The sequence below is a fragment of the Chiloscyllium punctatum genome, chromosome 25, assembly GCF_047496795.1.
Source record: "Chiloscyllium punctatum isolate Juve2018m chromosome 25, sChiPun1.3, whole genome shotgun sequence".
NCBI lineage: Eukaryota > Metazoa > Chordata > Chondrichthyes > Orectolobiformes > Hemiscylliidae > Chiloscyllium > Chiloscyllium punctatum.
Genome location: NC_092763.1, coordinates 85,577,824 through 85,604,460, shown reverse-complemented (window position 1 = coordinate 85,604,460; position 26,637 = coordinate 85,577,824). Strand labels below are relative to the sequence as shown.

The 26,637-nt window shown below is 42.4% G+C and overlaps 1 long non-coding RNA gene across 1 annotated transcript in view; it reads left to right on the top strand.

Annotated features, from left to right (window-relative positions):
• Positions 1 to 23,202, top strand: part of LOC140496089 (uncharacterized) — a 39,651-nt gene extending 16,449 nt beyond the window's left edge. The window contains exons 2-3 of the long non-coding RNA XR_011964153.1: positions 13,268 to 13,417; positions 19,680 to 23,202. This is a non-coding gene — a long non-coding RNA (uncharacterized lncRNA). The remainder of the gene's footprint in view (positions 1 to 13,267; positions 13,418 to 19,679) is intronic.
• Positions 23,203 to 26,637: the final 3,435 nt, after the last annotated feature.

The following is a 26,637-nucleotide window of genomic DNA, read 5'->3' as shown; positions in this document are numbered from 1 at the left end:
AACCTATGCCTTCTAGTTCTGGACTCCCCTCCCCCAGGGAAACGACCTTGTCTATTTACTCTATCCATGCTCCTCATGATTTTGTAAACCTTCATAAGGTTACCAGGAAAAATAGCCTCAGACTATTCAACCTTTCACTGTAGCTCAAAATCTCCAGCCCACGAACATCCTTGCAAATCTTTTCTGAACCCTGTCAAATTTCACAACATCCTTCCTATAGCAGGGAGACCAGAATTGCACACATTATTCCAAAAGTGGCCTAACCAATGTTCTGTACAGCTGCAACATGACCTCCCAACTCCTATATTCAATGCACTGACCAATAAAGACACTAAACACCTTCTTCACTATCCTGTCTACCTGCAACTCCACTCCCAAGGAACTATAAACCTGCACCCAAGGTCTCTTTGTTCAGCAACATTCCCAGGACCTTACCATTAAATGTATAAGTCCTGCCCCGATTTGCCTTTCCAAAATGCAGCACCTCACATTTATCTAAATTAAACTCTATCTACCACTCCTCACTGCATTTCCCATCTGATTAAGATTACGTTGTATTCTGAGGTAACCTTCTTCACTATCTACTACACCACAAATTTTGGTGTCTTATGCGAACTTACTAACCATACCTCCTATGTTCACATCCAAAGCATTTATATAAACTATGAAAAGCAGTGGACTCTGCACCAAACTTTGTGGTACACCACTGATCACAGGCCTCCTGTCTGAAAGGCATCCCTCCAGCACCACCCTCTGTCTTCTACCTTTGAGCCAGTTCTGTATCCAAATGGCTAGTTCTCCCTGTATTCCATGAGCTTTAACCTTGCTAACCAGTCTCCCATGGGGAACCTTGTCCAATGCCTTATTGAACATAGAACAATACAGAGCAGAACAGGCCCTTCGGCCCTCGATGTTGCGCCAATCTGTGAACTAATCTAAGCTCAACCCCCTACACTATCCCATCATCATCCATGTGCTTATCCAAGGATTGCTTAAATCTCCCGAATGTGTCTGGGTTAACTACATTGGCAGGTAGGGCATTCCATGCCCTAACCACTCTCTGAGTAAAGAACCTGCCTCTGACATTTGTCTTAAATCTATCACGCCTCAATTTGTAGTTATTCCCCCTCGTACATGTTGACGCCATCATCCTCGGAAAAAGACTTTCACTGTCTACCCTATCTAATCCTCTGATCATCTTGTATGTCTCTATCAAATCCCCTCTTAGCCTCCTTTTCTCCAAACAGAACAGACCCAAGTCCCTCAGCCTTTCCACATAAGACCTTCATTTCAGACCAGGCAACATCCTGGTAATCTCCACTGCACTTTTTCCAATGTTTCCACATCCTTCCTGTAATGGGGCGACCAGAACTGTACACAATATTCCAAGTGCGGCCGCACTAGCGTTTTGTATAGTTGCAGCATGATATTGCGGTTCCGGAACTCAATGCCTCTACCAATGAAACCTAACACACTATATGCCTTCTTAACAGCACTATCAACATGGGTGGCAAATTTCAGGGATCTATGTACATGGATGCTAAGATCCCTCTGCACATCCACACTACCAAGAATCTTTCCATTGATCCAGTACTCTGCCTTCCTGTTATTCTTCCCAAAGTGAATCACCTCACATTTAGCTGCATTGAACTCCATTTGCCACCTCTCAGCCCAATTCTGCAGTTTATCCAAGTCCCCCTGCAACAGCAACATTCTTTCACACTGTCCAGCACTCCATCGACTTTAGTGTCATCTGCAAACTTACTAACCTATCCACCCAGGCCTGCGTTGAAGTCATTTATAAAAATAACAAACAGCAATTGTCCCAAAACAGATCCTTGTAGCACACCACTAGTAACCGGACTCCAGGCTGAATATTTTCCATCAACCACCACTCGCTGCCTTCTTTCAGAAAGCCAGTCTCTAATCCAAACTGCTAAATCACCCTCAATTCCATGCCTCTGCATTTTCTCCAACAGCCTACCATGTGGAACCTTATCAAAAGCTTTACTGAAGTCCATGTACATCATGTCAACTGCCCTACCCTCATCTACATGCTTGGTCACCTTCTCAAAAAACTCAATGAGGTTTGTGAGACACAACCTGTCCTTGACAAAACCATGTTGACTAGCTGAAATAAAATTGTTGCTTGCTAGGTTATTATAAATCCTATCTCTTAAAATCCTTTCCAAAACTTTTCCTACAACTGATGTAAGGCTCACTTGTCTATAATTACCTGGGTCATCTCTACTGCCCTTCTTGAACAAGGGCACAACATTTGCAATCCTCCAGTCCTCTGGTACTAAACTTGAAGACAATAACGACTCAAAGATCAAAACCAAAGTCTCCGCCATCTCCTCCCTCGCTTCCCAGAGAACCCTCGGATAAGTTCCACCCGGCCCAGGGGACTTGTCTACTTTCACTCCTTCTAGAATTGGTAACATCTCCTCGTAACTAACCTCGATCCTTTCTAGTCTAATATCTCGTATCTCATTCTTCTCTTCTACAATATTCTCCTTTTCCTGAGTGAAAACTGAAGTCCACATAGGTCACGTCCACCGCTCTGCCCTCATTAAGCCTCTTTGTTAATGATTTTCCTTGCACAAAGCCATGCTGACTGGTCCTAATCAGTCCTTGCCTTTCCGAATACATGGAAATCCCGTCCCTCAGGATTCCCTCCAACAACTTACTCACCACTGATATCAGGCTCATTGGTCTATAGTTCCCTGGCTTTTCCTTACCACCTTTCTTAAGTAGTGGCACCACATTAGCCAGCCTCCACGCTCTAGCCAACCTTATGATGGAGAGAGGGTCATTAATGACACAAGGTAAAAACAATGACTGCAGATGCTGAAAACCAAATACTGGATTAGTGGTGCTGGAAGAGCACAGCAGTTCAGGCAGCATCCAACGAGCAGCGAAATCGACGTTTCGGACAAAAGCCCTTCATCAGGACATTAATGACACAGCTGAAGAAGGTTGGGCCTAGGACACTACCTTGAGGATCTTCACGTACACAGCACTGGTTCAAGAGAGCACCTCACCACTAGCTATGGGCATGGCACAGAGGCTCAGTGGATAGCACTGCTTCCTTACAGTGTCAAAAAGCTGGGTTCGATTCCAGCCTCAAGTGACTGTGCGATGTTTGTACATTCTCCTTGTCTGTGTGGGTTTCTTCTGGATGCTCTGGTTTCCTCCCATAGATGTGCAGGTTAGGTGGATTGGCCATGCTAAGTTAACCATAGTGTCCAGGGATGTGCAGCCTAGGTGGATTAGCCATGGGAAATACAGGGTTACAGGGATGAGGTGGGGGCGTGGGTTGGGTTGGGATGGTACTCGGAGGGTCAGTATAGACTCAATGGACTGAAAGGCCTGTTTCCATACTGTAGGGAGGTTACAATTCAAAAGTCCTCTCAAAGGTAATGAGAGATGGGCAATAAATACTGGCCCAGCCAACAGGGCCCACGTCCCACAAGTGAATTAAAAAAAATCTGGGGTGGATCAGGAATCCCACAGTGACCCAGTTGCCACTGTCTTTGCTGCAGAATGAGAGACTGCGCTGAGCAGTAATTGTTTCTCCATGTGATGCTCTAAAGTGATACTGGAATTTCTTCTCAGGCTACAAGATTCACCAATGTTTATGTAGATTCTGGGCTCTCTAAAAATTGGCATTCTCCTTCTGAATTCACTTCTGGAGACCAAAGAAATGCAAAGCACAGTGTTTGTCACTGACCTATTTGCAGGAACTGTTTGAATGACATCAGTCTTCCTCCAGATGTTGGACAAGGTTTACTGCCTTAACCTTCTCCTGCGTGATCCACAAGGTGGTAGAGCTATAAGACCATAAGACCAGAAGACATAGGAGTGGAAGTAAGGCCATTCGGCCCATCGAGTCCACTCCGCCATTCAATCATGGCTGCTGGGCACTTCAACTCCACTTACCTGCATTCTCCCCGTAGCCCTTAATTCCCCGAGACAACAAGAATCTATCAATCTCTGCCTTGAAGACATTTAGCATCCCGGCCTCCACTGCACTCCACGGCAATGAATTCCACAGGCCCACCACTCTCTGGCTGAAGAAATGTCTCCGCATTTCTGTTCTGAATTTACCCCCTCTAATTCTAAGGCTGTTCCACGGGTCTTAGTCTCCTCACCTAACGGAAACAATTTCCTAGTATCCACCCTTTCCAAGCCATGTATTATCTTGTACGTCTCTATTAAGTCTCCCCTTAATCTTCTAAACTCCAATGAATACAATCCCAAGATCCTCAGCTGTTCCTCATATGTTAGGCCTACCATTCCAGGGATCATCCGTGTGAATCTCCGCTGGACACGTTCCACTGCCAGTATGTTCTTCCTGAGGTGTGGGGACCAAAACTGGACACAGTACTCCAAATGGGGCCTAACCAGAGCTTTATAAAGTCTCAGTAGCACAATGGTGTTTTTATATTCCAACCCTCTTGAAATAAGTGACAACATCGCATTTGCTTTCTTAATCACAGACTCAACCTGCATGTTGACCTTTAGAGAATCCTCGACAAGCACTCCCAGATCCCTTTGTACTTTGGCTTTACGAATTTTCTCACCATTTAGAAAGTAGTCTGTGCTTTTATTCTTTTTGCCAAAGTGCAAGACCTCACATTTGTTCACGTTGAATTCCATCAGCCATTTCCTGGACCACTCTCCCAAACTGTCTAGATCTTTCTGCAGCCTCCCCACTTCCTCAGTACTACCTGCCTGTCCACCTATCTTCGTATCATCGGCAAACTTCGCTAGAATGCCCCCAGTCCCTTCATCCAGATCATCATCAGCTATTTGCCCACAGCTTGAGTTTGGTTTACCATTGCAGGGCTAAATCCAGATGCTAGTGTAGCCACATTGTTCATGTTCGAGATTAAGCCTCTCCTAGTTCCCCAAGAGTTTTAGCGTGAGACAGAGAGGTACCCGCATTCTGAGTGTTAATCTGAGCAAGTTCCACCGAAGAGGCATCAATGAGGGCTGTGTGTAGACAGAAAGAGACTTGTTGAGATGGATGAGATGCATCTAGCAAGAGGATAAAGTGGCATACTCTGCCATTGTGTGCTAGTTGGAACCTCATTTTCAGTCAACATCACTGAGAATAACATTAAAAATCAGACTCAAATCTCTCAGTATCTTCCCACAACCAGCCCAATCAAAAACAAAATGACATTGAAATAAAGAAAAAGACTTTAGTCAGGTGACCAGCAACCTGGTCAAAGAGGTAGATTCTAACCTAAGACTTAAAGGAGGAAAACTTTGTGAAGAAGTTTGGGGGAGAATTTCAGAGAATAGGGTCCTGGCAGCTGAAAGCACAAGTGCCATCTGTGGAATGGGGATGGTCAAGTAGGAAGAGTGCAAAGATCTCACAGCATCTTGGTGCTCCAGGAAATGACAGAGGAAGGAGGGAGTAAGACCATCCAGCATTTAAAAACAGGAAGAGAACATTAAATCAAGATGGTATAAGTGGCAAACAAGAAATGCCATATGAAAACATAAAGGTTTTAAAGATAAAAAGCTCACAAGCATTTCTCGGCTCTGAAACTCAAAGCACAGCTCAATCTAACAGTATTTATACTGAGGAAACCCTTTTATTTTCAGGTAGAATGTAATCCATAAACTGCTTATAAAATCTGTTATGCAGAAGAAATAGTCACAGGAAAAAATTGTGGAAAATAAATCTATAACCTCTGGAGCATGGAAAAATGGGAGATTATCTGCTGGAAAAGTATAACATTGTTCTGAAAAATGATCAGAGTAGATGCTGAGAGATTGTCCCCCAACTAGCTGAAAGTCTCGAACCAGGAACACAGTCTCAAAATAAGAGATCAGTCATTTCAAACTGAGGTAAAGAGAAATTTCTGTGCTCAGATAGTCTGTGTCCCAGAGAGCTGCAGAAACTCCATTATTCATTGTATTCATGACAGAGATCAATAGATTTTTGGGCGCCAAGGAAATCTAGGGACACTGAGATAGGACAGGAAAGTGGACTCTATGTTGTAGTTCAGCTGTGAACTTATTTAACAGTGGGGCAGGATTGAGGGGTCATAGAGCTTATAGGTCCTTGTTTTTCTCATATTCTTCAGACACATTTCTGTGTTCTCCTTCCTACAAAGACAGTGCTTAGTAATATAAGGAAGAAATAATGGAAATAGGAATGCTTAAATATACTGCTGTGTTGGTATGGTTACTAACTGGAACAGATGTTATAGATTCATAACATTGATGGAAAGATGCTCACGTCTGACAAGGTTTGATTCTTTTATTACCTTCGAAGAAGGCAATTACAAGATTCCTTCTTTATGTTCTGTCCTTTATTATTGCTCTTCAACTGTGTTTGATTATGAAAACCATAAACATAATTTCTTTCTTCCATGTAGCATCGTGAGCTGTTTGTTGACAAACTTTCTTGGTATGCTGCCAAGTTGATTTGTGACTGCTTTTATATGTGAAGAATCATAGATGAGAAAGATTTTGCATTAATTTGTTGCGCCACTGAAATGACAGAGAAGCTGAGAAAGAAATAGTTTGTATTTATCACATCTTGAAGGTATTCCAAATTGTTTTCCAGTCAGCAAACCACTTTTGAAGTGACATCACATTCATGGAGTTAAGGATGGCAGTCATATAACAATGTCTCACAAACTACAAGGAAAAGGAGGCCCCATTTAACTGGGAATCCTTGATGAATTTCATTGAGGGAAAAATGTGAGTTAAGAGCTTCCTGTTCTTCAAAATATCCACGGGATTTTAATTTTATTTGGACTTGAACTGAAGCCTCAGTTTAATGTCTGACCTGATTAGAATTTGGAGTCCTGTAATTTTAGGCAGTTGTGGTGGAGGGGAGAAAGTTATAGTTTGTTTTTGACAGATTTATCAAATGTGGTGTCTAAATTTCTTTACCATTAACTTTCACAACAAAGAAATGCAGTTTGTTCTCAACTTGGCATCTGAATATCGATGAAGTCAAATCGGCAATGACCATTATGATGGCAAGCTGTGATTAATTCTAATCATATTAAATTAACATATTTCATTTCACTGTTTACTGTGCAATTCTACTGTTGCATCTTTAATGCCTGACTTTTATAATCTTACACTCGGGTTATCCACAGTTACTAAACTTTTGCAATAGAAAAGGTTCTTCGAAATAACAGGATCAAAGAGAATGGGGAGAAAGCAGGAACAAGGGGCTGAGTTGGATGATCAGCCATGATGATGTTGAATGCCACAGCAGGCGCGATGGGCTGAATGGCCTACTCCTGCTCCTTTTTTAATGTTTTGATTAAAACGAAAGCATAGAGATATTTTTACTAATACATTGAACAAAGAAGATGAAAGCTCCACATGGTGAACAAACATCTAGTGCTGAAAAGGAAATGAGGCAATTCGGATAGAAATAATAAAAATGACATAAAGCTGACTAACTATTCAGTTAAAAGTTACAGTGTGTAAATAGAACCTGTGAATTAAAAGACATTTCCTGGAAAATTAAAGAAATTTATCAAAGCTAAAGGGGAAACAATTTCAGATGCTGGAAACCTGAAGCAAAGTTAGGAAAATAATATGAGCAAATAAATTTGTTGTCAACATAAAGACAAGATAAATGGTGCTCAACAATATTAATGTGCAAAAAATAAAGGAACTCCAAATGAGGGGCTGAAAGCAGATACCCAAAGATCAGAGTCTGAGGTGCACTACCCCTTCGTTCGTATTACAAAAACAACATTGTGTGGTTCACACAACCATCAAAATGTATCAAAGGCATGAAGTTGTTTGACTTGTGTGACAGGATATGAATTAAAGTCAGCACGGAACATTGCACCTTTTCAGTTTGTGTTGTATTACAATTTTAGAGATGTGAAATGCAATTAATGGGTGGCATGGTGGCACAGTGGCACAGTGGTGAGCCCTGCTGCCTCACAGCGATAGAGACCCAGGTTCAATTCCTGCCTCAGACAACTGTCTGTGTGGAGTTTGCACATTCTCCCTGTGTCTGCGTGGGTTTCCTCCGGGTGCTCCGGTTTCCTCCCACAGTCCAAAGATGTGCAGGTCAGGTGAATTGGCCATGGGGAATTGCCTAGAGTTAGGTGCATTAGTCGGAGGGGAATGAGTCTGGGTGGGTTACCCTTTGGAGGGTCAGTGTGGACTTGTTGGGCCAAATAGTCTGTTTCCACACTGTAAGTAATCTAACCTTATTAGTTCCACTTAACATCTTGAGTATTAAATCTTAATTAGTACAAATGTACAGTTCGATTCCTTCAGTGTTAACTATTGCCAAATTTTTTAAAAATGCCAAAAGTAAAATTACAAATTTGTTTCGTCTGTTATCTCTTTGGTCCAATCTTTCTTTCTCTTTCTGCTTCTGATTCCCTTGTTTAAGAAGGGGAATTGGGACAACCCTGGAAATTATAGGCCAGTGAGCCTTACTTTGGTGTGGGTACAGTGTTGGAAAAGGTTATAAGAGATAGGATTTATAATCATCTAGAAAGGAATAATTTGATTAGAGATAGTCAATACGGTTTTATGAAGGGTAAGTCATGCCTCACTAACCTTATTGAGTTTTTCGCAAGGTGACAAAACAGGTGGATGAGGATAAAGCGGTTGATGTGGTGTATATGGATTTCAATAAGGCGCTTGATAAGGTTCTACACGTAGGTTATTATACAAAATGCTGAGTTTCGGGATTGAAGGTGGTTTAGCGGTTTGGATCAGATATTGGTGAGCTGAAAAAAGACAGAGGGTTGTGGTTGATGCGAAATGTTCATCCTGGAGCTCAGTTACCAGTGGTGTACCACAAGGATCTGTTTTGGGGCCTCTGCTGTTTGTCATTTTAATAGATGATCTAGATGTGGGCATAGAAGGATGGGTTAGTAAATTTGCACATGACACTAAGGTCAGCAGAGTTGTGGATAGTGTCGAGAGTGTGGTGCTGGAAACGTACAGCAAGTCAGGCAGCATCCGAAGAGCAGGAAAATCAACGTTTCAGGCAAAAGCCCTTCATCCTGATATAGGGCTTTTGCCCGAAACATCAATTTTCTTGCTCCTCAGATGCTGCCTGACCTGCTGTGCTTTTCCAGCACCAGACTGTCGACTCTACTCTTCAGCATCTGCAATCCTCACTTTTGCAGAGTTGTGAATAGTGCCGAAGGATGTTGTGGGTTACAGAGGGATATAAGATGCAGATCTGGGCTGAGAAGAGGCAAACTCCATCTGCCACTTCCCTGCCCATTGGGCACACTGAGTGCCGAAAGGCCTGTACTGTGCTGTATCGTTGTATGTTGTATGTCCCATGATCTGACATTGATTTTATTCATTCCAATTAATATTTCCACCTTAATCCTTTCACCATTCATTTCACAATTTTTATTGATCAGACCAAACCCCTCAATACATGTCAAGGAGATAGCCTAAGCCCTAACCTTTCCTTATTTTAAAGGTGTTGCATTTCAAATGCAATTCGACTGGTCACATTTGCTTCAGGCTTGAAGCAACACATGCTTTATTCATACACCATTGTTAGAATACAGATAAAGCAAAAATTAAAAAAAAAGAATTGTAACTGCAACTTTATTGAAATACTGAACAAAATGATAAGCTACTCATTAACTGTTCCAATATTGTTACAACCCATAAACATACCCTTGGTAAAGGGCAAATTCAACAAAATAGATAGTCTCAAATGCAATTCTAGGAGAAACTGAGGATTGTAGATCATAGAGTCATAGAGATGTTTGGCACGGAAACAGACCATTTGGTCCAATTCGTCCATGCCAACCAGATATCCGAACCCAATCTAGTCCCACCTGCCAGCATCCGGCTCATATCCCTCTAAACTCTTCCTATTCATATACCCATCCAGATGCCTTTTAAATGTTGCAATTGTACCAGCCTCCACCACTTCCTCTGGCAGCTCATTCCATACACGTACCACAGTCTGTGTGAAAACGTTGCCCCTTTTATATCTTTCCCCTCACTCTAAATCTATGCCCCCATGCGACTGCATTTTCAAGGAGCTATGAACCTGCATTCCAACATCTCTTTGTTCAGCAACAATCCCTTGACCGTACCATTAAGTGTATAAGTCCTGCTAGGATTTGCTTTCCCAAAATGCAGTGCCTCGCATTTATCTGAAATTAAACTCCATCTACCACTTCTCAGCCATTGGCCCATCTGGTCAAGATCCTGTTGTAATCTGAGGTAACCTTCTTTGCTGTCCACAACACTTTTGATGTCATCTGCAAAAATACTAACTATACCTTTATGATCACATCCAAATCATTTATATAAATGATGAAAAATAGTGGACCCGGCACCGATCCTTGTGGCACTCCACTGGTCACAGGCCTCCAGTCTGAAAAACAACCCTCCACCACCACCCTCTGTCTTCTACCTTTGAGCCAGTTCTGTCTCCAAATGGCTAGTTCTCCCTGTATTCCATGAGATCTAACCTTGCTAATCAGTTTCCCATGGGGAACCTTGTCGAACGCCTTACTGAAATCCATATAGATCACGTCCACTGCTCTGCCCTCATCAATCCTCTTTGTGACTTCTTCAAAAAGCTTAATCAAGTTTGAGAGATGATTTTCTACGCACAAAGCTGCTTTTATGTGATTCAAGACATCCAGCACTTCCTCCTCTGTAATATCGACATTTTTCAAGATGCCACCATTTATTTCCCTACATTCTCTATCTTCCATGTCCTTTTCCACAGTAAATACTGATGCAAAATGCTCATTTAGTATCTCCCCCATCTCCTGCAGCGCCACACAAAGACCACCTTGCTAATCTTTGAGGGGCCCTATGCTCTCCCTGGTTACCCTTTTGTAGATGTTGGAGACCAGAGTCAAAATGTTTGGTTCTGGAAAAGCACAGCCGGTCAGAATTTGAGAAATGGGATAGTCGACATTTCGAACATAAGCTCATCAGGATGCTGCCTGACTGGCTGTGCTTTTCCAGTGCTATGCTTTTTGACTCCCATGCAATTCTCACAGCAGGAAGAGAACCCCAGCTTTTAGCTGTATTAGGGAGAGGAAAAACATCTTCTACATCCATCCTCAAGACCATAGAAACTGCTACTGGAAGCTAAAACCAAATATCCTGGCTTTGTGGGAGCTTGACCTCACCCGTTGAGGCTACTTCTACTGTTCCAACTTTGAAAAGGCCATGTCCTCAGAAACTGCTTACTTTTATTGGTTTTGAGCAGATCGCTTGGCATCTTCATTTCAAGCTCCTTGTCAAACCAACCAGGGCAAAATACACCTTTTAAAGCTACAGTGTCATCACACAAGCCTTTGATCTGATTGGTTAAGGAGATACATTGTTGGTTTTCCTCCACAATGTTATTAGCTTACACATCCAGTAATTTGCCACAAGTGAGCTTTACAAAGGTAAATGTGTAAGAGTGAGGTTAACTAAGAGCAGACATGTTTGATACTCTGCCTGCTAACAATACAGCCCCTTCTCTATACCTTTCCCAAATGGGAAAGTTTTCTCCATGTTTATTCTGTCCAGACTTCTCATGAATTTAAATACTTCAATCACGTCTTCATTCAGCTAACCTTCTCCAAGAAGAACAGTTCCAGCTTCTCCAATCTACTGAAATTCCTCACCTCTGGAACCGTAAACCTCTTCTGCTTTCTCTCCAGTCCCTTGTTTTTGGCAGGTTCATGGAGGACTGGTCAGTAAGGAGTAGCAGTTGTGCATGTTTTTCTTTGCTACCTGTTTCATTGTAGTAGAAAAGTCTTTTTAAGTTCATTGTGGAACGTTGGTGTTGCTGGCTGGGCCAGTATTTATTGCCTGTCCCTAGTTGCCCCTTGAGAAGGTGGGGGTGAGCTGCCTTCTTAAACTGTTGCAGTCGATGTCCTGTAGATTGACCCACAATGCCATGAGAGAGGGAATTCCAGGATTTTGACATAGTAACAGTGAAGGAACAGTGATATTTTTCCAAGTCAGGAAGATGAGTGTCTTGGATGGGAACTTGATACATGGGAAGACCATGTATCTGCTACCCTTGTCCTTCAAGATGGAAGTGGTTATTGGTTTGGGAGATGCTGTCTAAGGAACTCTGGTGAATTTCTGCAGTCCATCTCGTAGATAGTGAGCATTGGGTGGCGGAGGGAATGGATGATTGTGGATATGGTGCCAATCAAGTGGCTGCATTGTCCTGGATGGTGTCAAGCTTCTTGAGTAGTTTGGAGTTGCCCCCATCCAGGCAAGTGGGGATTACTCCATCACACTTCTGACTTGTGCTTTGTAGATGGTGGACAAGCTATAGGGAGTCAGGAGGTGAGTTACATGCTGTAGTGTTCCTCGTGTCTGACCTGCCCTTGTAGCCAATGTGTTTATGTGGTGAGTTAGTTGAGTTTCTGGTCAATGGTAACGTCCAGAATGTTGATAGTGGGAGATTCAGTGATGGTAACACTATTGAAGTTTTATGTTGTGGCTTCCAGCAACTGATAGGGAGGTACAATCCCTCAGAAAATCCTTTCTCATGTGAGACACAGGGTACGAGGAGGTGTGGGGTGACTGGCAGGGAAGAGGGTGGTGAGTGGCAAAAAGGCGGTGGGTGAGTGATGGTGGAGACCTGAAGAGGCTGTAGGTAGGTATTATGGGCTAGGCAGTGGAAGGGATTGGAAGTTGCCTGAGTGATGTGGGGAACTGGGTGACTGACAGTGGTATAAGGATTAAGGTGAATGTTATGAGGTAGACAGCGGAGAATTGTTTGGAAATGAAGGGGCTTGAACTGTCAGACTCTCAGCCTATCTGGCATTGTTACAAAATGACTTACTCTTTGGTGTTACCTCCAATCTGCATTTGTTATCGAGGGATTAACAAAGTGTTGTCATGACATGTAGTCATTCTGAGGCTGGGATTGGCTCATTTGAATCCAATGAATGTGGAAAGGTTTAATCAATCAATGTAAGAAATGTAATAGCATCAATAGAGATTTAATCCTGTACCCTGTACATTGCTGTGTCTAAACTCAACTGGGACCACTCTGCAAGGCAAACACCTGCTAACTATGATGTGGTGTTCAATACTAATTATTCCATCTGGCTTTTAATTGAATTAAATGAGCCTTGAAATATTTAGTTTTGTTCCAATGTTTCAATCTCCCTTTGTCCTCAGAGTCATGCTAGATAAATATCAAAATGCTGCTTGCTGCTTTGTGAGTTTCTGTTGGTGGAGTTTGATCAAATATATTAACAATAATTTAATATATCACCTAATTTCTTACTGGGCTCAGCTCAGATTTAGCATGAATTCGATGTGTAAGAATGAGAGGATAATGAACTTTTCTTGTTCATTGGCACCAATTCTGAATGAAACCAGTCACTCTGTGGACGATTTGCCTCCCACACTGTCGTCTGCTTCAACTATGAGGATGACAGAAAAGGTGAGATATAAATTTCAGTCTTTCCTTTCTCTTTCCTTTTTGTTGGAAAATATCTTGTCAATCCTGTCTCAGCAATTCATTTGAATTGAATTATTCAGAAGTACCCCTTTTCTTCTTTTACACAAGGATGCAGTGCCAGAATGAAACAAAGACTAAACATTTGGATTGTGCTGCATTGATTTTCTTGATGTAAAAATGGTTCCCAATGGCCCAATGCAAGTGTTTACAAAGACTCAATCTACACGGACAACTACTCAAGGCTGTTCCTGTGGGTTCACGTTGTGTTTTTGAATGGAGGGTCGGCCTGTTTCATGAGCAAGTATTTGGCACAATGTTTGTATGAAGCTCTGTTGCAAAATCCAAATGACCATTAATCACAACATGAGCCTCATTTCTTCATCCCTGGGGCAACCAAACCAGCCACCCCTAAAGGACCACAGTTCACCCCACCTTATGTTTCCTTATTGCCTCAATACTCTGACATCAGACCCTTTTGAAGATTCTGGGTGTTATCTGTGCCAGCTGATTCCTGTCTCACCACTTGGACAGCTGCCACTGGCACAGATAAACCAGATTCAATGCTCTCACTGTCAATTTCATGTGATGCACATGCTCCTTTGCAATAAAATCCCTGTATCAGCAAAGAGATAGAAGGTATCACTGATAGAGCTATCACTCAGCATCAACCTGATCACTCGTGCTCAGCATGAGTTCATTTGAAGGCACTCAGCAACTCAACTTGTCATACTGTGGATCCAAACATGGACAGGAGAGTTGAACTCCAGAGATGAGCTAAGTACTAGAGAAGGTGCAAAACTTGACCTAGTCTTGGAAAATAAAGCAGGGCAGGTGACTGAGGTGTTAGTGAATGAACACTTTGGGGCCAGTGACCATAATTTTATTAGTTTTAAAATAGTGATGGAAAAGGATAGATCAGATCTAAAAGTTGCAGTCCTAAATTGGAAGAAGGCAAATTAGACAAGACCATTCAAAAGCTGATTGGGGGCAGATAATTGCAGGAAAAGGGAGGCTGGAAAATGGGAAGTCTTCAATAATGAGTAATGAGAGTCCAGAGACAGCATTTTCCTGTTAGGGTGAAAGGGAAGGCTGGTAGGTGTAGGGAATGCTAGATGACGAGAGACATTGAGGGTTTGGTGAAGGTAAAGAAGGAAGCTATGTCAGGTTTACACAGGAGAGATCGAAAGAATCCTCAGAAGATTATGAAGACATTAGGAGTATACTTAAGAGGGAAATCAGGAGGGCAAAAAGGGGACATGAGATAGCTTTGGTAAATAGGGTTAAGGAGAATCCAAAGGGTTTTTACAAATACATTAAAAACAAAAGGGTAACGAGGGAGAGATTAGGCCCCCTCAAAGATCAGCAAGGCAACCTATGTGTGGAACTGCAGGAGATGGGGGAGATACTAAATGAGTATTTTGCATCAGTGTTTACTGTGGAGAAGGAGATGGAAGATGTAGAATGTGGGGAAATAGATGGTGACATCTTGCAAAATGTCCATATTACAGAGAAGGAAGTACTGGATGTCTTGCAATGCATAAAGGTGGATAACTCCCCAGGACCCAATCAGGTGTACCCTAGAACTCTGTGGGAAGCTAGAGAAGTGATTGCTGGGCCTCTTGTTGAGATATTTGTATCATCAATAGTCACAGGTAAGGTGCCGGAAGACTGGAGGTTGACTAACATGGTGCTACTGTTTAAGAAGGGTGGAAAAGACAAACCAGGAAACTATAGACCAGTGAGCCTGACGTCGGTGGTGGGCAAGTTATTGGAGGGAATCCAGAGGGTTAGGATTTACATGTATTTGGAAAGGCAAGGACTGATTAGGGATAGTCAACATGGTTTTATAGATGAGAAATCATGTCTCACGAACTTGATTGAGTTTCTTGATGAAGTAACAAAGAGGATTGATGAGGGCAAAGCGATGGACGTGATCTATATGAACTTCAGTAAGGCGTTTGACAAGGTTCCTCATGGAGACTGGTTAGCAAGGTTAGATCTCATGGAGAACTAGCCATTTGGATACAGAACCGGCTCAAAGGTAGAAGACAGAAGGTGGTGGTGGAGGGTTGTTTTTCAGACTGGAGGCCTGTGACCGGTGGAGTGCCACAAGGATCAGTGCTGGGCCCACTACTATTCATCATTGATATAAATGATTTGGATGTGATCATAAAGGTATAGTTAGTAAGTTTGCAGATGAGACCAAAATTGGAGGTGTATTGGACAGTGAAGAGGGTTACCTCGGAGTACAAAAGGATCTTGATCAGATAGGCCAATGGGCTGAGGAGTGGCAGATGGAGTTTAATTTAGATAAATGCGAGGTTCATCATTTTGGAAAAGCAAATCAGAGCAGGACTTATACACTTAAAGGTGAGGTCCTGGGCAGTGTTGCTGACCAAAGAGACCTTGGAGCTCCTTGGTTCATAGCTCCTTGAAAATGGAGTTGCAGGTAGATAGGATAGTGAAGAAGGCTTTGGTATGCTTTCCTTTATTGGTCAGAGTATTGAGTACAGGAGTTGGGAGGTTATGGTATGGCTGCATAGGACATAGGTTAGGCCACTTTTGGAATATTGCTTGCAATTCTGGTCTCGTTCCTATCCGAAAGATGTCCTGAAACTTGAAAGGGTTTAGAAACGATTTACAAGGATGTTGCCAGGGTTGGAGGATTTGAGCTACAGGGAGAGGCTGAATAGATTGAGGTTGTTTTCTGGGAACGTCGGAGGCTGAGGGGTGACCTTATAGAGGTTTACAAAATCATTAGGATAGGATAAACAGACAAGTCCTTTCTCTGGGATGGGGCAATCCAGAACTAGAGGGCATAGGTTTAGGGTGAGAGGGGAAAGATATAAAAGAGACCTAAGGGATAAGTTTTTCACACAGAGGGTGGTATGTGTATGGAATGAGCTGCCAGAGGAAGTGATGGAGGCTGGTACAATTGTAATATTTAAATGGCATCTAGATGGGTATATGAATAGGAAGAGTTTAGAGGGATGTGGGGCTAAGTGCTAGCAAATAGGACTAGATTTTGTTAGGATATCTGGTTGGTATCGACAAGTTGGACCCAAGGGCCTGTTTCTGTGCTGTACATCTCTCTGGCTCTATGACTCTAATTGTTTTCACCCTTGATTTCCAGGCAGAAAATTATTGAATTCTACAATCATATAGTATAGAAGAGGCCCTTTAGCTCATCATCAACACTGTATTATCTACATGCATCCCATATTCCTTCTTAACTACTCTTTTACCCATCTTTAGGCATCTATGGATAAGCACCCCAAAACCCCTCTGTACCTCTGAGATTCTAAGGTCTTGCTATCCATTGAGTACTCCCATTCATTGTGTGTGTTATCAAGAAGCCTTAACAAAACAGTATCACTCGGGAGTTGAAGTCATACATGGCACAAAGGAAGATGGTTGTGGTTGTTGGAGGTCAGTCATCTCAGCTGCAGGACACCTCTGCAGGAGTTCCTCAGGATAGTGTCTTGACCACATTAAGCAGCGTCCATGATAAGGTCAGAAATGGGGATGTTCGCTGATGTTTGCATAATGTTCGGCACCATTCACATTTCCACAGATATTGAGCAGCTGATATTCTTATGTAGCCAGAACTGATATGCGGCAAATGACATTAAAATGCCAAGCAATGGCCATCTCCTACAAGAGAGAACTTAACCACCTACCTTTGACTTTAAATAACTTTATGACTGTTAAATATCCTCACTATCAACATCTTGGGCGTTACCATTGACCAGAAACTGAACTAGACTAGCCATATAAATGCTGTATGCTACAACAGCAGATCAGAGGCTAGGAATACAGTAGCGAGTAACTCATCTCCTGACTCCCCAAATCCTGTCCACTATCTACAAGGTACAATCAGGAGTGTGATAGAATACTCCCAATTTGCCTGGATGGGTGCAACTCCAATAACACCATCCAGGTCAGAGCAGCCTTCAACATTCACTCCCTTCATTGTTGATGTCCAGTAGCAGCAGTGTGTGCCACCTCCAAGATGTTCTGCAGCATTCCACCAAAGATCCTTAGACAGCACTCTCCAAACTCACGGCCTCTTCCATCTAGAAAGACAAGTGTAGCAGATGTGTGGGAATATCACCAGCTGCAAATTCCCCTCCAAGCCACTCACCATCTGACTTGGAAATATATTGCCATTCCTTCACTGCCTCTGGGTCAAAGTCCTGGAATTCCATCCTTAAGGATATTGTGGGTCAACCTATGGCATGTGGACAGTAGCGGTTCAAGAAGGGAGCTCACCCCCCACCTTCTCAAGGGGCCACTAGGGATGGGGTGATAAATGCTGGGCCCAGCCAATGACTCCCACATCCCATGAATAGTTTTTTTTAAATTCAGGACATAGACTCTGACTGCAATGCTCATTGAAAGAGCATATCATTTCTTTTCTTAATTTCATTTGCTGTCAGACACATTTTCAAATGACTAAGTTTTACTTTATTCATTCAATTAATTCATACACCCATGAAGGGATGTTCTTCACTTGGAATTATAAATGATACTTAAATAATTATCCCATATTTTGATCATCTTTTTGGACTGGAGCCAAGTATTCATCTCCAGGACTGCTGCTGTTGTTGAGATGCATATTCATGACCTAAACTTGAATGTTGCAATTCCAGTAGATTGTTCAATTGGATAAGTCAGGATAAAATCTGGCTTGATAGATCATATGTTTACTAGTTGCAATTTGTTCCCCTGGTTCCACAGGCAGAGCACTTGAATGGCAGGTCTGGGTGCATGCTGAAGAGCTCTCGGAAGTCTAATTTTTGACACTTTGTCAAATTTTTGACAGACTTACCCAACTCTTTCCATCTGTTCTAAGAGTCGGTCAGAGGCCTGTGTGGAGGTTTCTTGACGTTTTTGGAGGGCGGGCAACCCACACGTCACTGAAACATATTCAGAAGAGGTTGCAGATATTGTTTACCAGCAGAATATAAGTTTATTATATAAAAGATACAAAGATTGTAAACCAAACAGCTTTACATTTAAGGCAGTTAGAAAAGTCATGAAACAAACAGTAAAACAAACTTGTTGCGTTTTACAGATATTCAATCCAGAGAAATATCATTCTTATTTCATTGCTTTAATTTCTAACTTTAACTCTTCTTAATCACTTTTATAGAACATAGAACATAGAACATAGAACAATACAGCACAGAACAGGCCCTTCGGCCCACGATGTTGTGCCGAACCTCTAACCTAGATTAAGCACCCATCCATGTACCTATCCAAATGCCGCTTAAAGGTCGCCAATGATTCTGACTCTACCACTCCCACGGGCAGCGCATTCCATGCCCCCACCACTCTCTGGGTAAAGAACCCACCCCTGACATCTCCCCTATACGTTCCACCCTTCACCTTAAATTTATGTCCCCTTGTAACACTCTGTTGTACCCGGGGAAAAAGTTTCTGACTGTCTACTCTATCTATTCCTCTGATCATCTTATAAACCTCTATCAAGTCACCCTTCATCCTTCGCCGTTCCAACGAGAAAAGGCCGAGAACTCTCAACCTATCCTCGTACGACCTACTCTCCATTCCAGGCAACATCCTGGTAAGTCTTCTCTGCACCCTCTCCAAAGCTTCCACATCTTTCCTAAAGTGAGGCGACCAGAACTGCACACAGTACTCCAACTGTGGCCTAACCAAAGTCCTGTACAGCTGCAACATCACTTCACGACTCTTGAATTCAATCCCTCTGCTAATGAACGATAATACTCCATAGGCCTTCTTACAAACTCTATCCACCTGAGTGGCAACCTTCAAAGATCTATGTACATAGACCCCAAGATCCCTCTGTTCCTCCACCTGACCAAGAACCCTACCATTAACCCTGTATTCCGCATTCTTATTTGTTCTTCCAAAATGGACAACCTCACACTTGGCAGGGTTGAACTCCATCTGCCACTCCTCAGCCCAGCTCTGCATCATATCTTTTCTTTGGATTGTTGAGCCAGATTTATGGTGCCTTTCTGAGACTCCTTTGCGGCATGAACCCTTTTCTCTTTGGATGGCCTAAACCATTTTTTTTTCAGTTTGGATAGTTGAAACACTTACATACTATAAAGATTGTCGTTTTATTTTTGTGCTTTTGACAATTGTTACTGAAATGGGAAAGAACAATTTTGAAACCAGTGTTTAAATGATTGTTGTATGTTTTGAAAAGCCAGTAACCTGATCCTCATCGCATGCATTGTGTAAATAACTGTAGATGAACAAGCAGGACATGAAGTGGTTGCAGACGAACTGGAGTAGAGACGTTTTGTACATAGGTGCAGCTGGGTGCAGCAAGAAGTCTATGGACTAGTGACCATTTACCGATGACAAAATCCTTTTGCCTGCCAACAACTGTGTTCTTGGCTTTCAACTGTCATCACAGCTTGGGGCTATGTACAAGACAGAAAGAAATGATTTGAGCACCACCAGCACAGAAGATGTGTCCCTGTTCTCTGCAGTCAAAATCCATTAAGCCTGACAAAAACAAATTCACATTTCCTTCAGCAGTTATTGCAAGCTGGTACTTTTACGAATGAACCAACCACCTTTTGTATCTTGCAAGCTAGTGGAAGCACCCAGAGAAAGACGATTGAACAGCAACATTCTGACCAGCAGAAGAATCATCAGGATCATCTGAAGATCCTGTGACTAGAAACCACTGAACTGCTATCCAGCTTTCCCTTTGGTCATAGACGTTTTTACCATCCAGTCCATTTGTCTGTTGGCTATCTGTGTGTAAAGGGGGAATTTATGAGCAGACGGGAGCCACAGTTTAATCACCTGTAATAAATAGTAATTGTTGGTCAGTACAGACATTTGGTTTATGCTTTCTATAAAACCTTGAGTTATAAATCAGGTAAACTAGGGCATTTTATGTCCTTATTTGAAGAACGTTAACTTTTGTGACAACTCCAGGAATAACAGAGCATGTTACCCCAGGGAGGTGTGACAATACACTCTCACAGGCTCATGCTTCACAGACTGAAACTACTTCTACCAGGGTTACTAGAACCACCCCACCACCCCAGTCCATTGAATTGACAACCTTATTACACCGTCAGGAGGAAACTGTTCTCCCTACTAAACTGAAGTCAAAAGCTAAACTAATTACCTTTGAAAATAGTACTTTTATACACAGGAAGAGGTCATTCAGTCTATCCTGCCTGCACTGGGCTTGCAACAAGTATTATGGCTTGGTGCCATTCTCCTGCCCTTTCCTATAACCCTGCACCTTGTTTCTCTTCAAATAATCATCCAACACCTGGTTGAAGGTCTCAGTTGAACTTGTCTCTGCCACACTCCCAACCATGGTCTTCCAGACTCAAACCAACAAAAGTACTTTTTCACATCACGTTTGCTGTGCTTGCAAATTACTTTAAATCTGTGCTCACTTGTTCTCAATCCCTTTATGAACAGGAACAGTTCCTCTCTATCTACTCTATCCAACTCTCTCATGGTTTTGAGAACTTCTAACTGAGCTCCTCATAATCTTCTCTCCTTGGAGAACAATTCCAACTTCTCCAATCAATTCTGATAATTGATATTCGTCTGCCCTGGACCCATTCCTCATAAACCTCTTCTGCACTCTCTCCAAAGTGTTCACATCCTTTCCATAGTGAGGCACCAAGAACTGTACAAAATGCCCCAGCTGAGGCCCAATTAGTGCCTTGTTGAGGTTTGGCGCTTCTAATGTTCTGGGGCAATGGTTCAAGTCCCACTAGGCAGTTAGTGGAATGGAAATTTAATCAACAAATCCAGGATTAGAAACAATTGAGTCTCGGTGATGGTGGTCATGAATCCATCATTGTTGGTCATTAAAAAAAAGAATTACTGATGTTCTTTAAAGAAGGAAATCTATTGTCCTTACCCAGTCTAGCCTGAAGTGACTCCAGTCCCATAGCAATGTCACTAACTCTTCATTGCTCCTAAAATGGCTGAGTAAGCCAGTCAGTTCAAGTGGAATTAGGAATGGGCAACAAGTGCTGGCCTTGTCAACAACATCGACATCCAATGAAAGAATGAAAACATTTTAAACGGACCCACTGCCTGAAACAGATTGGCTCCTTCATGCCTAACAGCACCGTCCTGTGGAAGTCATTCGAGGTGTTTGCCAAGGTTAAACAGCTTTTTCCTGTTTGTTCATGGGATATGGGTGTTACTGGCTTGCCCAGCATTTATTACCCAGAGGTCATTTTAAGATTCAACAAGTTTATTGTGTGTTTGGAGACATATCTAGGCCAGACCAGGTAAGGATGGCAGATATAGAGTCATAGAGTCATAGAGATGTACAGCATGGAAACAGACCCTTCAGTCCAACATGTCCATGCCGACCAGCTATCCCAACCCAATCTAGTCCCACCTGCCAGCACCTGGCCCATATCCCTCCAAACTCTTCCTATTCATATACCCATCCAAATGCCTCTTAAATGTTGCAATTGTACCAGCCTCCACCACATCCTCTGGCAGCTCATTCCATACATGTACCACCCTCTGCATGAAAAATTTGCCCCTTTTATATCTCTGCCCTCTCACCCTAAATCTATGCCCTCTAGTTCTGGACTCCCAGACCCCAGGGAAAAGACTTTGTCTATTTATCCTATCTATGCCCCTCATAATTTTGTAAACCTCTATAAGATCACCCCTCAGCAACATTCCCTAGGACCTTGCTATTAAATGTATAAGTCCTGCTAAGATTTGCTTTCCCAAAATGCAGCCCCTCGCATTTATCTGAATTAAACTCCATCTGCCACTTCTCAGCCCATTGGCCCATCTGGTCCAGATCCTGTTGTAATCTGAGGTAACCCTCTTCGCTGTCCACTACATCTCCAATTATGGTGTCATCTGCAAATTTACTAACTGTACCTCTTATGCTCGCATCCAAATCATTTATGTAAATGACAAAAAGTAGAGGATCCAGCACCAATCCTTGTGGCACTCCACTGGTCACAGGCCTCCAGTCTGAAAAACAACCCTCCCCCACCACCCTCTGTCTTCTACCTTTGAGCCAGTTCAGTATCCAAATGGCTAGTTCTCCCTGTATTCCATGAGATCTAACCTTGCGAACCATTCTCCCATGGGAAACCTTGTCGAATGCCTTACTGAAGTCCATATAGATCACATCTACTGCTCTGCCCTCATCAATCTTCTTTGTTACTTCTTCAAAAAACTCAATCAAGTTTGTGAAACATGATTTCCCACGCACAAAGCCATGTTGACTATCCCGAATCAGTCCTTGCCTTTCCAAATACATGTACATCCTGTCCCTCAGGATTCCCTCCAACAACATTCCCACAACCAAGGTCAGGCTCACTGGTCTATAGTTCCCTGGCTTATCCTTATCACCCTTCTTAAAGAGTAGCACCACGTTTGCCAACCTCCAGTCTTCCGGCACCTCACCTGTGACTATCGATGATACAAGTATCTCAGCAAGAGGCTCAGCAATCACTTCTGTAGCTTCCCAAAGAGTTCTTGGGTACACCTGATCAGGTCCTGGGGATTTATCCACCTTTGTGCATTTCAAGACATCCAGCACTTCCTCCTCTGTAATCTGGACATTTTGCAAGATGTCACCATCTATTTCTCTACTGTCTTTATCTTCCATATCCTTTTCCACAGTAAATACTGATGCAAAATATTCATTTAGTATCTCCCCCATTTTCTGTGGCTCTACACAAAGGCCGCCTTGCTGATCTTTGAGGGGCCCTATTCTCTCCCTAGTTACCCTTTTGTCCTTAATGTATTTGTAAAAACCCTTTGGATTCTCCTTAATTCTATTTGCCAAAGCTATCTCATGTCCCATTTTGCCCTCCTGATTTCCCTCTTAAGTATACTCCTACTTCCTTTATACTCTTCTAAGGATTCACTCGATCTATCCTGTCTATACCTGACATATGCTTCCTTCTTTTTCTGAACCAAACCCTCAATTTCTTTAGTGATCCAGCATTCCCTATATCTACCAGCCTTCCCTTTCACCCTGACAGGTATATACTTTCTCTGGATTCTTGTTATCTCAGTTCTGAAGGCTTCCCATTTTCCAGCCGTCCCTTTACCTGCAAACATCTGCCTCCAATCAGCTTTCGAAAGTTCCTGCCTAATACCGTCAAAATTGGCCTTTCTCCAATTTAGAACTTCAACTTTTCGATCTGGTCTATCCTTTTCCATCACTATTTTAAAACTAATAGAATTATGGTCGCTGGCCCCAAAGTGCTCCCCCACTGACACGTCAGTCACCTGCCCTGCCTCATTTCCCAAGAGTATGTCAAGTTTTGCACCTTCTCTAGTAGGTACATCCACATACTGAATTAGAAAATTGTCTTGTACACACTTAAGAAATTTCTCTCCATCTAAACCTTTAACACTATGGCAGTCCCAGTCGATGTTTGGAAAGTTAAAATCCCCTACCATAAGTACCCTATTATTCTTACAGATCTTTTCCTAGAGGACAGTAATGGAACAGAGGGGCTTTTAAACAACATTCAACAATGGTTACATGGTCAACATTAGGCTCGCTGTTAGTTCCAGATTTCATTGAATCTTAATGCAAAAGTGGGATTTGAACGTATGCCGTGGAATATGAGCCTATAGTTCAGGATAACTTGCCTAAAGGGATTCCCATCATGCCATCACCTTCTCTACACTGTTGTGTACATTGTATAAGTGTTGATTTTTCCCTTAAATTGGTGTGGCCTTAGCGAGTTTTGAGAAGATTTGTAGCTCAGGTTGAGGTTCTGGATGTAGGTTTGCTCACTGAGCTGAAAGGTTCATTTCCAGACGCTTTGCCACCATACTAGGTAACATCTTCAGTGGGCCTCGAGGGAAAGCACTGTTGATCGCCTTTTCAGCTATGCTAAAGTCTAAGAGGCTGATTCCCGACCAGCCTGGTAGGTGTGTTGTGTGCATGGAGACTAGTTGAGCAGTAATCCTGCCTCTGAGTTACAACACTGCAGGTTCAAACCTGACCCCAGAGGCCAGAGCTCAAACTCAGGCTGATTCTGGAATTGTAGGAAAATGGCAGCACGACACTGTCTGAAGTGTCATCGTTTAGAAGAGAAACGAAAATGAAGGGGCAGCTGGCCATCCAACATCACACTTTCAAACAGCATGGGAGACCTTCCCAAAGTCATGGCCAATATTTATCCTCAACTCACATCACCATAGATTATCTGGTCAATGTCTCATTGCGGTTTGCTGTGCACAAATTGGTTGCCATTTTCCCCACACTCCAATACTGAATAGTAGTTAAAAACCAAGAGAACTGCAAATGCTATAAATCAGAAACAAAAACAGAAATTGCTGGAAAAGCTCAGCAGGTTTGGCAGCATCTGTGGAGAGAAATCAGAGTTAATGTTTCTGGTCCGGTGACCCAGAAAGGCCAGACCTGCTGAGTGTTTCCATCAATTTTTGTTTTTGTTACTGACTAGTAGTTGATTGTTGTAAAGAATGCCATATAAATGTGAAGTTTTCTTTACTGTTTCAGTAATAATGGAGCAGTTGGTACGTCGGACTGACTTCTGGATAACAGCTATGATTAGTCATTGATTTCACTGCTGTATCCTTGTGGTACTAAATGAACCCTTATTCTCACAGTTGTTACATTCCTGGGATGTAAGATCTCCTTTTGCACAAAATCAACATCAACTACTTCCTCCATCCAGTCACAAATAAATTATACAGAAGCCAAAATTGTCAGCCACCAAATTATCTGTAAGGCTGTAATTAATGCACTGATTAGCAAGAAGGGCAGGATCTAGATTGTAACCATGCATGACATGCCAGATATTTAATAATCAGAAGCTGCTGATTACATCTAGTGCATGTTTATTATTGTATGTGTCCTGGATAGGAAGCTTTGTGGAGCAGTTTCCTGCACTTGGAGATGAATTGAGTGCTTCTCATATTCGGATGCGTTTGGACATTTCTCCACTTTTGGTGTCAGCAGTCCCAGTTGAGGATTTGAGAGTGGGGCATATCCATCTTGAACAATCTCTTGCGATGTTTTCAATTGCAGCTAAATGTTTTTATGCTTAGCTTTGCAGAAAAGCTTTCATTGTCTCCACCCCCCCACCTCTCTGAATGAATGCTTAGACGTTTGGTAGCCCCCTGCGGATTTCAAACATTAGGGATCCATAAAGCTGCCTTTGATTAGAAGCAGAAGAAAATACAATAACAGCACATTTCAGGACTTTTGTCCATTAGTTAGCAACAGAATATTTTTTAATGTTGGATAAAGAACTGTGAGTCTAGACTGAGTTATTGCCACAAACACAAACAATTCTGATCCAGCAATTCATTTTGTAAGTTACACATTTTGAGCAGTTTAACTAAGACCCAATGGCTTTTAGTATATGTTATTTTAGATTTTCTTTCACTCTACCCCATTTAAATCACTCTTCAGATAACTGAGCAGCACCAATCCACAAATAACTTAATTTGTTTGTGACTAACTTTTTGATGTAATTGGTAAACTGCTGTTTCTTTCTCTACTGTGGCATTAAACTCTGAGAAAACGGGAGTGGGATAAATAAATGTTCCATTTTCTTGTTTGAAAAACTAATGGCGTGGTCTGCTTCTTATTATAACTTACACTCATAAACAAAATTGTGGGGACATGCGGTTTGCAAATGTGCAATTCCAAAGAGCAAAATTAACGATCAGCCACAGTGCATTTACACAAGAAGGTAAGAAGATAAGAATCGGAAGCAGGAGTACACTGTAGGCCCCTGCATCCATAGGACCATAAGATATAAGAGCAGAGTTAAGCCATTCGGTCCATCAAGTCTGCTCTGCTGTTCGATTATGGCTGACATGTTTCTCAACCCCATTCTCCATATAACCCTTGATCCTCTTTTCAATCAAGAACCTATCTATCTCTGTCTTAAATACACTCAATGACTTGACCCTCCACAACCATTTGCAGCAATGAGTTGCACAGATTAACCATCCTCTGGCTGAAGAAATTCCTCCTCATCTCAGTTCTAAAGGGTCGTTCCTTCATTCTGAGGCTGTGCCTTCAGGTATTAGTCTCTCCTCAGTGGAACCATCTTCTCCATGTCCACTCATTGAATCATTGAAGTCATAGACATGTACAGCACGGAAACAGACACTTTGGTGCAACTTGACCATGATGACTAGATATCTTAACCCAATCTAGTCCCAATTCATACCATACATGC